Consider the following 12,956-nt stretch of genomic DNA (forward strand, 5'->3'; position numbering starts at 1 on the left):
TTATGGAAGGCCATCCAAACAACCTTACACTCGAGCAACATGAACCTGTCCAATTGGGAAGACCTGACACTCTTCACTCAATTAGATCGCTACCTTGCACTGCCACTAATATGACTTCTCATGACACGCTACTCATATATACCGTAAATCCTCCTCTTGATATCGTCTTGGACAAAACCGGCTCCTGTATATGTGAGAAATCATGCTAAGACTAGTAAAGGCGACCTTCCTGTAACTCCTGCTACTCTATTAGACGACACCCCCTGTAATCTACGTAGGTACACAGGGGACGATAACAGGGGGAACAGCGACAAACGGGGGGTGCAGTTTCCGGTTTTGGAGCATGTAGATACTTGCGGTCGGCTCTCGGCTGAATAAAGTCTTAAAACAAACTCGGCGTTTGCGTTCTCAGTGAGAAACACCACATGGCGACGAGGATGAGATCATTTCTCATAAAGGGGAAAGTTATTTAAACTTTTTCTCCGAAAAACATCGCGTTTAATTGAAATTAAACAGCGACATATTTCTACCTGCACACACGCATTTTAAAAACATGACGTCTTATGGTAAAATCGATGAATTCTTTCCGAGTGCAGGTGATTGGGACACATACTCAGAAAGATTGGAGTATTATTTCGAGGCTAACGGAATACAAGATCCAGGAAAGAAAAAGGCCGTCCTTCTTTCTGTTTGTGGTGGTGAAACATTTTCTCTGCTGAAGGATCTCGTTACGCCGCACAGCTTAAGAGACAAAAGTTATGAGGAACTCTCGCTCTCGTTAAAAGAGCACTGCAACCCAACACCGTCCGTAATTGTTGAGCGATTCAACTTTTACATGTGCCGCCAACAACCAGGTCAGTCCATTTCGGATTTTATTGCTCATTTTAAAAAAAATTACAAAGTTTTGTGAGTTTGGAAATACGATAGAAGAGATGTTGAGAGATTTGCTCGTTGTTGGATTGATGGATGACCGAATCCGTCGACGACTGCTTTCCGAGAGGAAACTAACATTTCCTTATGCTCGACAGATAGCTCTTGCCATGGAAAGTGCAGACAGGAATGTTAGTGACATGGCAGCCTGTTCAACGTCCAATTTTACAATACAGACGAAAGTCAACCAGGTTGAACGGCCTACTCAACTACGGAGGCAAAAACAAAGACCATGTTTCCGATGTAACGGAAAACATTACCCGACTCCTGTCGTTTCTAAGAAGCAACGTGTAATTTTTGTCACAAAACCGGTCACATTTCGCCAGCCTGTTTGACCCGGAAGTACAACGACAGAGCTGGAAATCGTAAAACCCACAAGGTCACCAGTGAAGAACCAGTAGACGAAGATACAGGCAGCGACTGCGCCTCGGTGCATAGGCTGTTTAACCTGCCAGCAAATAGCAAAACCGAGCCCCTGATAGTGTTGGTGGGCATAAATGGTCGCAATGTCGAGATGGAGATCAACACCGGAGCTGCTCTTTCATTGATCAGCCGCAATGCATTTGAAAAACTATGGTGTGAACCTGATAAGCCGGTACTTAAGCCTATGTCACAGAAACTAGCAACCTACACGGGAGAAAATATCACGCCGTGTGGTACGTGTCAAGTGTCGGTAGACTATGATGGCCGACAGTTTCGTCTGACATTAGTGATTGTTCCTGGTTCTGGCCCTGCACTTCTTGGTAGAAACTGGTTACGAGTAGTGCAACTCAGCTGGAAACGCATCCATCAGCTGAAAGCAGTAAATGCTACACCTGCAATTGAAGACATTATTGCAAAATACCCCGATGTTTTCAAGGATGAATTGGGCGCACTGAAGGGTTTCACAGCAAAACTTAGTGTTGACCCGAAAACAAAGCCCATATTCTGCAAGGCTCGACACGTGCCCTTTGCATTGCGTGAAAAGGTTGATAAGGAGCTGGATCGACTAGAGTCTCTGGGTATTATCGAACCAGTACAGTACTCAGAATGGGCTGCCCCTATAGTAGCAGTTGTCAAAACTGACCAAACAATATGGTTGTGTGGAGATTATAAAACTACAATAAACAAATGTTCAAATCTCGACCAGTACCCTATCCCCAGGATTGATGATTTGTATGCAAAATTGGTGCAGGGAAAGAAATTCACCAAGCTTGATTTGAGATCAGCGTTCCTGCAGGTTCCGTTAGAGGAAAATTCAAAGCAGTACCTTACAATCAATACACCACGGGGTCTCTACAGGTTTAACCGCCTCAGTTTTGGAGTAAAATCAACTCCTGGTATCTATCAACACTGTATGGACAATTTGTTGGCAAATGAACCACATGCCGTATGCTATCAGGACGACATACTAATTACAGTATCATCAGACGCGGAACACTTGATCACCCTTGACCGAGTGTTAGGGAAACTCTCAGAAGCTGGTCTCCGCATTCGTCTGGACAAGTGCCAGTTCATGGCACCCTCCGTAACCTACTTAGGTCATTGGATTGACTCCGAAGGCCTTCACCCTACAGCAGAAAATATCCGTGCCATCCGGGATGCACCAGCTCCACGTAATGTGACCGAACTTAAGGCTTTCTTGGGCTTATTCCAGTTCTACGCTAGGTACGTCCCCAACGTCGCAGATAAGTTGGGCCCCCTCTATTATCTACTGCGGAAAGATGTCTCTTGGACGTGGGGCACCCCCCAATTAACAGCTTTTCAGCGAGCCAAAGATGCATTGCAGACCACAAATGTCCTGGTTCACTATGACCTGAAGAAGGAACTGGTACTGACCTGTGACGCCAGTCAATATGGTGTCGGAGCTGTTTTGTCGCACATCTTTGCCGACGGTTCAGAGAAACCTGTTGCTTTTGCTTCGAGAACAATGTCACCGGCTGAGAAAAATTAGAGTCAGTTGGACAAGGAGGGACTGAGTATTATCTTTGGGGTTAAAAAGTTTCATCACTACTTATTTGGACGTGCATTCCGTATCATTACGGATCATAAGCCACTTATCAGCCTCTTTAGCCCAACAAAGCCAACATTGGACACCCTGCCACCAAGAATAATACGTTGGTCACTGTTGATGAGTGCTTACGATTACACGATAGAATATAGGCCTGGTTCACACATCGTCACTGCCGACGCAATGAGTCGTCTCCCCCTGCAGGAAGCGTTAGATGTCCCAACACCAGGCTGTATTATACATCTCATGGATCACCTGGACAATTCCACCGTTGACTCGACTGACATTTGTGCTCATACACGCAAAGACCCCATCCTCTCTAAGGTTGTTCAAGCCACACAACATGGAGGGTGCAATCTCCCACATGATGCTCCGTATTTACAATTTCACGCTCGTAAAAACGAACTAAGTTTTGAAAGGGGGTGCCTGCTGTGGGGTTCACGAGTGGTAATTCCCCACCATCTCAGGCAGTGATTGTTGGACGAGCTTCACCAATGCCACCCTGGCATAGTCAAGATGAAGCCCTCGTCCGGACCTATGTATGGTGGCCTGGGATAGATGCTGACATCGAAAAAAAGGTGAACAACTGTTACCCTTACCAGTTGGGTTGGTTAAAAACGGTATTAAACAACTCTGGAAACAAAGATATCCCGTTTTCCGCTGACATACGGGACAACGCCTCACACAACAACGGGGTCTACCCCGGCAGAGTTGTTGATGAAGCGAAGATTGGGCACCAATCTGGATCGTATGAAGCCCGCCACCTCAAGTGTTGTATATAACAACCAAGAATGTCAAAAGTTTCACCATGACAAATCTGCCCAGATGCGTTCATTTGATGAAGACCAAGCAGTATTTGCACAGAACTTTGGTTCCGGATCCATGTGGTTGGCTGGTCACATTCTGGAAAGAGTATCTCCTTTATCCTTTCTAATCAGATTGCAGGATGGCCGGTTGGTTCGTCATCATCAGGATCACATCAGGTCTCGCCGTTGTATCACCGAGCCAGCACCTCAATCCCCAAGTGAAAACAATCCAGAACGCATTTTCACGGAACTAAACATGCCCCCAGATATGGTAACAGAAAATACACACATCCACAGACTCCATTGACACATGAGAATTCGCCCGATTATGAGCAGCCAGATAGAGAAGTGAGTGAGCATACCCCACTAGCCCTGCCACGACGATCGGGCCGTACAATAAGACCACCGAATCGTTTTAGTCCGGATTGACATAAGATTGAACAATTACCTTTTATTTTTTCTTAACTTAAAAAAAGGGGGGATTTCAATGGTCACATACTGAGGCAGAATAATCCTCGACCACAAAAGGGTCACAAGGGCAGTCTACCCTGACCTTTTTCCATGATAAATGGACCTTTCTTTTTTGGGGGGAGATGTAATGTACGTAGGTACACAGGGGACGATAATAGGGGGAACACCGGCAAAAAAACGGGCTGTGCATCTTGCCCGGTTTAACGGACCAATTTTCCACAATACAAATATAGGGACACCTTACGTCTGGAAATAGCAATTGTATATTCATAGGGAAATCTTTGGTCTTCCATTCCAAAATGAAACCCCAGAGGATTCCCGACAGTTGAAGAAGATATTTGGGGTAAATTATGGCAATCATTTGCACATTATTTGCCCAGTGAATTAATGAATGTAGTAGTACTTTTTTGATGTGGCCAATTCAAGAGAATACCTTGGAATTTTTGTTAAATTATAAGGTCATTTGAGAAGACTATTTGACTATTTATAATCTTCTTCTTAATCAGTTGAAATAGAGCAGTAGGAATGGAAAGAAACATCATCCTGAACATATGATGTTGAAGTTATTGGTTATGGATATCATTTGCACATTATTTTCCCAGTGGATTAATGAATGTAGTAGTACTTTTTTGATGTGTCATCTACATGTTTAAATAGAGTTTGGAATGGAAGTTCATTTTGATGTGTCATCTACATGTTTAAATAGAGTTTGGAATGGAAGTTCATTTTGATGTGTCATCTACATGTTTAAATAGAGTTTGGAATGGAAGTTCATTTTGATGTGTCATCTACATGTTTAAATAGAGTTTGGAATGGAAGTTCATTTTGATGTGTCATCTACATGTTTAAATAGAGTTTTGAATGGAAGTTCATTTTGATGTGTCATCTACATGTTTAAATAGAGTTTTGAATGGAAGTTCATTTTGATATAAGGAGCAACCAATAGTGTGAAGATTTCTTTCTATTTTTTCTAAAGTTAAATAACCAGCCAGTATTCGCATTTCTATTGTCAACAAGGAGAGCCTTAATAGTGCTCACACTTTTAAATTTGTGTAAAACATCAGCCACTCCGTCAGAACATTACCATTTGTCTCAGTATTAGGAAGAAACCTCTGTGTCAAATATTCACTCTACTTTGGAATCTCCTTTGTGATTGTCAAGTGGTGTTCAGGTCCTTTGGCTTTTTTAAAAACTTGTATAAACCATCAGCCAGTATAATTTGCAGCAATATCAGGAAGAATCCTGTGTGTCAAATATTTACTCAAGATTCTCTACATTTTCATTTTGTTTTTCATAGAATTTCATTTTATTTTAGCTTTTGCTCTATCAATTTTGCATTTATCCATATAGATATTTTTATACCTATATTAGCTATAAGAAGGGCCATATCCAAGAGGGAAGCATTGGCAAAGCTGACTCCAAGATTGGATGATATACCATTCCTGGCCAATTCAAAAGAATACCTTGGATTTTTTGTTAAATTATAAGGTCATTTGAGAAGACTATTTGACTATTTATAATCTTCTTCTTCATCAGTTGAAATAGAGGAGTAGGAATGGAAAAAAACATCATCCTGAACATATGATGTTTAAGCTATTGGTGACGATATCTTCATATTCTTTTGTTGGCTTAATCTTTCTCCTTCTTTTCTACATTTTTTATGGCAGTTCTATCTGTTAATCTGAGCTGGAACGTACCCTTGGTCCCTATTCTATCTCTCTGATGTTTTAAATATTCACTGTCGTCCACAGGAACCTGAAATATCAGATTTTATAAATATTAAAAACACAGTTTAACAGATTAAATTAAAAATTATTTTACATGTCAAATAAAATGGAAAAATGGCTTTCAATATTTATTTTAACTGTAGAAATTCATTTATTTCAACATTTGTATAATTTAGATATTATGTTTTCCCCCTTCACAATAAATTAAAAACAAAAATAGCTTAATTTCTGTTTCAGAAAGCAGATGATGTGCTTAGTCTGGCAATTTTATTTGATGCATTTTACATTAGTATTGCCACAGCTTAAAATGGGCAGGTTGCATGAACGTGATAAAATATCGAATAATGCATTCAACTTTGCCTTCCAGGTTTTTTAAATAACAGGGAAAGATTTTGTATTTATTTGTCTCCTGAAAGCATATAATTTTCACCTTGTTTATAATACTGATTTCATTTAACAAAGGCAAACGAGTATTGACTGCCTTCTTAATATCTATGACACCGTTTGCTATTAATTTCAAATTATCAAAACAAGAAGGTTGGGGATAAATGTTCATAAAAAAAAACTGTATTGGATTATTAGTACTTTTGCAGAATTTGACCTGGATTCTCGGGATTTTCTGTCAATTATTGTTCAGGCTCAACCGGCAGTTACGGGATTGAGTCGAGTAAAGAAACAGATGCAGACGAATTTCAAAACAAATAAATAAGAAAAAAATAAAAATATACTGTAAATTTACGTAATATATATTCATTTTTTCGAGAAAAGTTGCATTTTTATTGTTTATTTACTTTTATTATATATTTTGTAAATTTTTATCAACAAAAATTGTGTTTTTTCAAGAAAAGATTATTTTTTTACCGCAAATTGTTAGGTGAAAGTACTTTTTTTTTTTCAAGAAAACTTATATGGTTCGATTTTTTTTTAAGAACATAGGCAAAAAACAGTTCTATTTAATTTTGTAAATAGAATTTTTTATTAGAAAAGATGAATGATTTTTATGAAAACCGTAAACTATTAGGTGAAAGTACAGAATTTGTTTTCAATGAAATTCACAAGTTTTTGTCAACAAATATTAAAAAATTAACAGGAAAAAGTAAAAGATTAATCTGGGGATAATTATTTGATGATGTAAATAAACTTTGAAATTGATTAAATTAAAATTAGTCAAGTTCCAAGTCTTACAGAAAAAAACACACTTGTTTAAAAATAGTAACAAATTACAATAATTATAATCTTTTTTTTAATAGTTGTCTATCTTGCTAAATATATCTATATAATTATAAAACTCAAATGAATTTGTAACGGGTGTTGTAACTCACATCCGGTTTATGACTTCCATTTGTACATGAGTACATGAACATAAACCCATAACAGCGTAAACAAACACACACAAATGGCTACTTTTGCAGAATTTGACCTTTCTTAAAAAAATATTCATACATTTTCTTCCACACCACCAACATAAAAAATAAGCCCGAAAATATGTTTTTTTTAATTTGCGTTACAAATAAATAATCAATGCAACAATAAAACATTGTTTTACTGTGTATGTTTTCAGCTTCTCAATTGTTGTTGTTTTTTTGCGTTTAAATTAAAAGATATATCAAAATTTGAATTTAATTTGATGTGTTATGGTATCTGGTCAGTGCACATTAACCTATAAGTATGGCAAACCACCAAACCACTTATAATTTAATGGCTGCAAGTTTTTTTTTAATAAACAATCATAAACAGAACGACTTACAGAAATCTATCTATATTCTTTTTTTCATTTGATTATACTTTCATAGAAATGTTTATATTATGTCACAAAAAACTATTTTTGTAAATATAGGGATACGCTACTACAGAACATCGACCACTCTAATTTGTTTTTTAGGAATAATAGAGGTCGCTGAGAACGAATCTGATAATAAAACCCGTCGCAAATTTACCGTTTGCATGGTATTAACCCCTGAACCCAGGGACTGTTTTCCACCATTTTATAGCTTCCGTTTACTCTAAGCGCGAGCGCCACGACTATTCAATGTACCTTCACGTATCAAACTGCCTTTTCACATGGCGTAAGAATCTTTTGTGGAACATTTAAAATTATATGAAAAAGAAGAAAAGCATTTCAAGTGGAGTGGGGTTAATGTCAGGACATTTTTTTTCAGAACTGAATTTTGACTTTTTTTTTTCATTAGCGGATATTTTTCAATTTGAAGAAAATGTTTTAAAAATACATTATAGTACTTTTTTGGTAGTTTTAATGCATTTTAAACAAAGTTTTCACTTTTTGATGTTTTTCTTTCTTTTGTTTTTGAGGGAGGTTCAATCATACAACTTGTGTGGCTTAATAGGTGCTTCTACAGTTTAATAAACCGTTTTTCCCTAAGTAACGCAGCGACATTTACTGATTAGAATACCATTTAACATTTTTAGGAGATTTTACTATTTTCGGTTTACATCGGCTGAGGAGGCGCAGGGGGCGGGGTGAGGTTGGGGCATGCACTAGGTGTATCAGAATTTTTGTAGGAATTTTTGACACCCCTAACACGAAACTGTGAATAAAATATAAAAAAAATTCGTAATTTCTCTTTGAAAAGTTTATTTTCTTTATGGATTATACTTCCAAAACAAACTATTAAAGTTGTATAAAAAGTAATAGAAATATTATTTTTTTTATTAACAAAAAAACAGTAATGAAATTAATTCAATTTTACGAGTTCAGTATCAAGTATCAAAATGTTTCTATTGATTCTATTTTTACGATATTTTCAGGGTCAATGTGAAATTTTATGCTCTTTCCAATAAACCGAATATAATATTTTAGACAAACGGTTTTTTTAATTCACGCCCTACACCATTTTGAAATGTCTATTAAAAAGTAAATAATTAATTTGCTCACCAAATCACAAATTGAAGATAAAAGATCAATAAATAAAATATTCAAATTTAAAACAAAAAAAGAAGTGTTTTTTTTAAGAAATTTACCTGTAAAGTCCGAAGTTTAAAACTTTTTTTTTAATCACGTTGGTTTTTTGTTTGTTTGTTTTTTGTGAATGAAACATTGGTCCTTGCTCATTTAATTGAAAAAATATTACGGTTTGAATTACATTTTTCGAGTAGTTATAAGCTTGGAAATACAAGGGGTCGAATTATTCAATATTTTTCACGGAGTTTCTGACACACCTAGGCATGCACCCAACACCACCCCCGCCTCCCCCATAATGTAAATCGAAAACAGTAAAATCTCCTAAAAATGTTAAATGTTACAATGTATTCTAATTGGTCAGCGCGTTACCGAGGTAAAACGGTTAATTTAACTGCAGAATTGTATCAGAATTTGGGGGGGGGGGCATTTTGACACCCTAACACAAAACTGCGAATAAAATATGTAAAAAAAACTCGTAATTTCTCTGTTTAAAGTGTTGTTTATTTTCTTTATGGAATACACTTCCAGAATAAACTATTGAAGTTGTTTAAAAAATAGTAGAAATATTTTTTTATTTTTTAAAAAACAGTGTTTACAAAATGCCGGCGTGCCTGCATGCAGCCATTTTGTTTACGTAATGAAATCAATTGAATTTTACGAGTTATTTTTTCTCTTTAAAACTGTATCAAAATTTATCTATTGAGACAATTTTTACGATATTTTCAGGTTCAATGTAAAATTTTATGCTCTTTCCAATAAACCGAATATAATATTCTAGACAAGTTTTTAATTCACCCCCCATTTTGAAATGTCTATTAAAATGAAAATAATTAATTTTCTCACCTCAAATTTATATATCACAAATTGAAGATAAAAGATCAATAAATAAAATAAGCTAATTTAAAACAAAAAATACAGTTATTTGCAAATTTTCCTGTAAAGTCTAAAGTTTAAAACCTTTTTTTTTTTTAAAGTTGAATTTTTTTAAAGTGAAACCTTATAATCTTATTATATTGCACAGAAAGTTTTGTTTAATTACGACAATTATTTCTATTTCATTAAATGTTTTTTTAGATATTAGAAAAAAATCACTCCATGAAGAAGAAATAAAATATATTAAATCAAAAACTCATATATTTCTTAGAGAGAAAAAAAAATCAAAATTTTGTCGAATTGTTTTCGTATAATCGGCGAAAAATGATGCATTCACCAAACACGAGTGATACGTTTGCCAAACGCGAGTGAAACATTTCCAAACACGAGTGCATTCAACAATCTCGAGTGAAATGCTTTGGCCAAACACGAGTGAAACATGCGGCTAAGCACGAGTGAAACGCACGAACATATATCAACAAAACAGGCGATTTAATTTTTACCCTTTAGACAAAATTAATTTAGATGCAATCAACAAACTTCCAACCCACTCTTGATTGCATATATTTCGTTCTAGAATTAATTAGAGTCGTTTGTTTGTTTTCATGGGGACCAACCTCGCTAATATTACGCCGGAAAAATGAATACAGCTCATTCTGCCCGAATCGGGGAAAATCGCCGAGGGAACAACGATTGACGCTACCAGTCACGCTGTCGGATTCCAGCAGCAGTTTAACAGCCCTTATCAGGGCTAATAAGTTTTTCACAAATGCGATTCACTACTGCTTGCTTCTTGAGATCCACTAGCAACAAATTTCACTTCTAGTCTCCAGCGCTCAGCTCGCTTCAGCGCCTCCAGCGCTCACCCCTGCAGCTTTCCAGTCCTTGATGCCTTTCAGCTCACTCCTGCAGCCTTCCAGCCTTCGGTGTCTCCTGCAGCCTAGCCTGCCTTTTTTTTTTGCTCGCATTCGGCACCCTACCTGTTGTCCGTTCCTAAACACTGATCCATCCGTTCTCAGTGTTGTCTATACTCAGGGTCGTCCATCCTTAACACTGATCCCTCCGTTCTCAGTGTTGTCCGTTCCGAAACACTGATCCCTCCATTTTCAGTGTTGTCCGTTCTCAGGGTCGTCCGTTCCTAAACACTGACCCCTCCGTTCTCAGTGTTGTCTATTCCTTAACACTGATCCCTCGTTTCTCAATGTTGCCCGTTCCTAAACACTGATCCCTCCGTTCTCAGTGTTGTATGTACTCAGGGTCGTCCGGTCCTTAACACTGATCCCTCTGTTCTCAGTGTTGTCCGTTCCTAAACACCGATTCCTCCGTTCTCAGTGTTGTCTGTACTCAGGGTCGTCCGTTCCTTAACACTGATCCCTCCGTTCTCAGTGTTGTCTGTTCCTTAACACTGATCCCTCCGTTCTCAGTGTCGCACGTTCCTTAACACTGACCCCTCCGGTCTCAGTGTCCACTTTTCGTTCCGGACCGCCATGACGTCCAGCTGATTGTTCGAGACCCAGCGAGCAACCCTGAACCACGCTACGTCTAGAGTATCTGTTCCCGACCTTAGCCTCCAGTGACGTGCAGCCTTGCAGACGAGTAGCATCCAGATCCAACGATTAATTTTTTTGCTTCCTTTAGAAAAAATAAATGGCGAACCCTTGCCTTTAACCAAACAACCCGTGTCTGTCATTCTTCTTTGCCTTTTTGCTGTTTACCGTTTGACTTGTGTCTACCTTGTTAGTTGTTGGGTCGATTGTCCCTGGACGACTGGCCCCGCAACACATGTATTTCTTTGAGAAAAGAAAAAAAAATTCTTTGACTGATGTTATTTTAAAGTCAAAAACTTATAAGTAAAATATCACTAGTTTTCAGCTATGGAGGCATAAATTTCTTCACGCGAACGTGTGTATTTTACGTCCTTTTGTTCATCCGTAGTTCCAAACAAGGAGAAACACTCCGTCGTTTAAAAAAAATATTTTATTTAAAAATAAATGGAATTTAAAATATAAATATGGATAAATTCTTTACAATGAAAAATGAATTTACACATTGAATTGTTTTTTTTTATAGGTAAGTGATTTTTTGGGAATTTATATCGATTTTTTATACTCGAAACAAGTAGAATTTTGTTGATTTTCTTCAAATATTTTAAAAAGAAAACCGATTTAAAAAAAAACAAATATTGCATAATTTGCTATTAGACCTGTTATTTTTTAATTTGGTCTTTGCTCCTTTAATTGAAAAAAAATAGGGGTTGAATAACATTTTTCAAGTAGTTATAAGCTTGTAAAGATAAGATCGAATTATTTAATTTTTTTCACGCATTCTTAAGATCGGTTTGTGACACTGCTACAGAATCACCTGTTAAGCAACACAAATTCTATAATTGAATCCCCGCCCCCCAAAAAAAGAACGAAAAACTTAAAAATGTTTGGTGCGTATGTTTTCGCCAACCGCATTAAAAACGACATAAGAAAAAAAAATTCACCCCCAAAAGTACTATAATGCATTTAAAAAAAAAAATTTTCTTCAAATTTTATATCATCCGCCAATGAAAAAAAAAAAAATTGAAAATTCTGTTCTGAAAAAAAAAAAAAATGTCTTTCTGACATTAACTCAACTTGGAGTGCTTTTCTTCTTTTTTATATAATTTTAAATGCTCCATAAAAGATTCGTACGCCATGTGAAAAGGCAGTTTGATACATGAAGGTAAATTCAACAGTCATCGTTTATGTTACCGCGCGCTTGCGCATAGCGTAAACAGAAATTGTAAAATGGCGGAAAATAGTCCCTGGGTTCAGGGGTTAATACCATGCAAACGGTAAATTTGTGACAGGTTTGATTATCAGATTCGTTGTTAGCGACCTCGATTACCCCTAAAAAACACAAATTAGAGCGGTCGATGTTCCGTTGTAGCGATTGCCACTATTTTCTTTAAGTCACAAGTGTCACGCTCATTAGGGACTGCCAAACGATTGTGAAGATTGGAGCGCATGTTTCCGTGGCGTCAGATTTGTGTTACCTATACGAACTATGGAAAAGCAGAAGCGACTTAATGATTTTTAAAACCTTTGTTTATCTTCTTCAAACTGCAATTAATAATTAATCTTTATTATAATTTTGTTAGTTTTTAAGATTTACACAGTTTTATGAATAATAATATTAAAAACATTTGTATATTAAGTATGAAATACGGTTTTACTGAATGTTCATTTGTTACCTACGGGGTTCCATATTTT

This window comes from Euprymna scolopes, chromosome 46, assembly GCF_053919585.1.
Source record: "Euprymna scolopes isolate OS-2025 chromosome 46, ASM5391958v1, whole genome shotgun sequence".
Lineage (NCBI taxonomy): Eukaryota > Metazoa > Mollusca > Cephalopoda > Sepiida > Sepiolidae > Euprymna > Euprymna scolopes.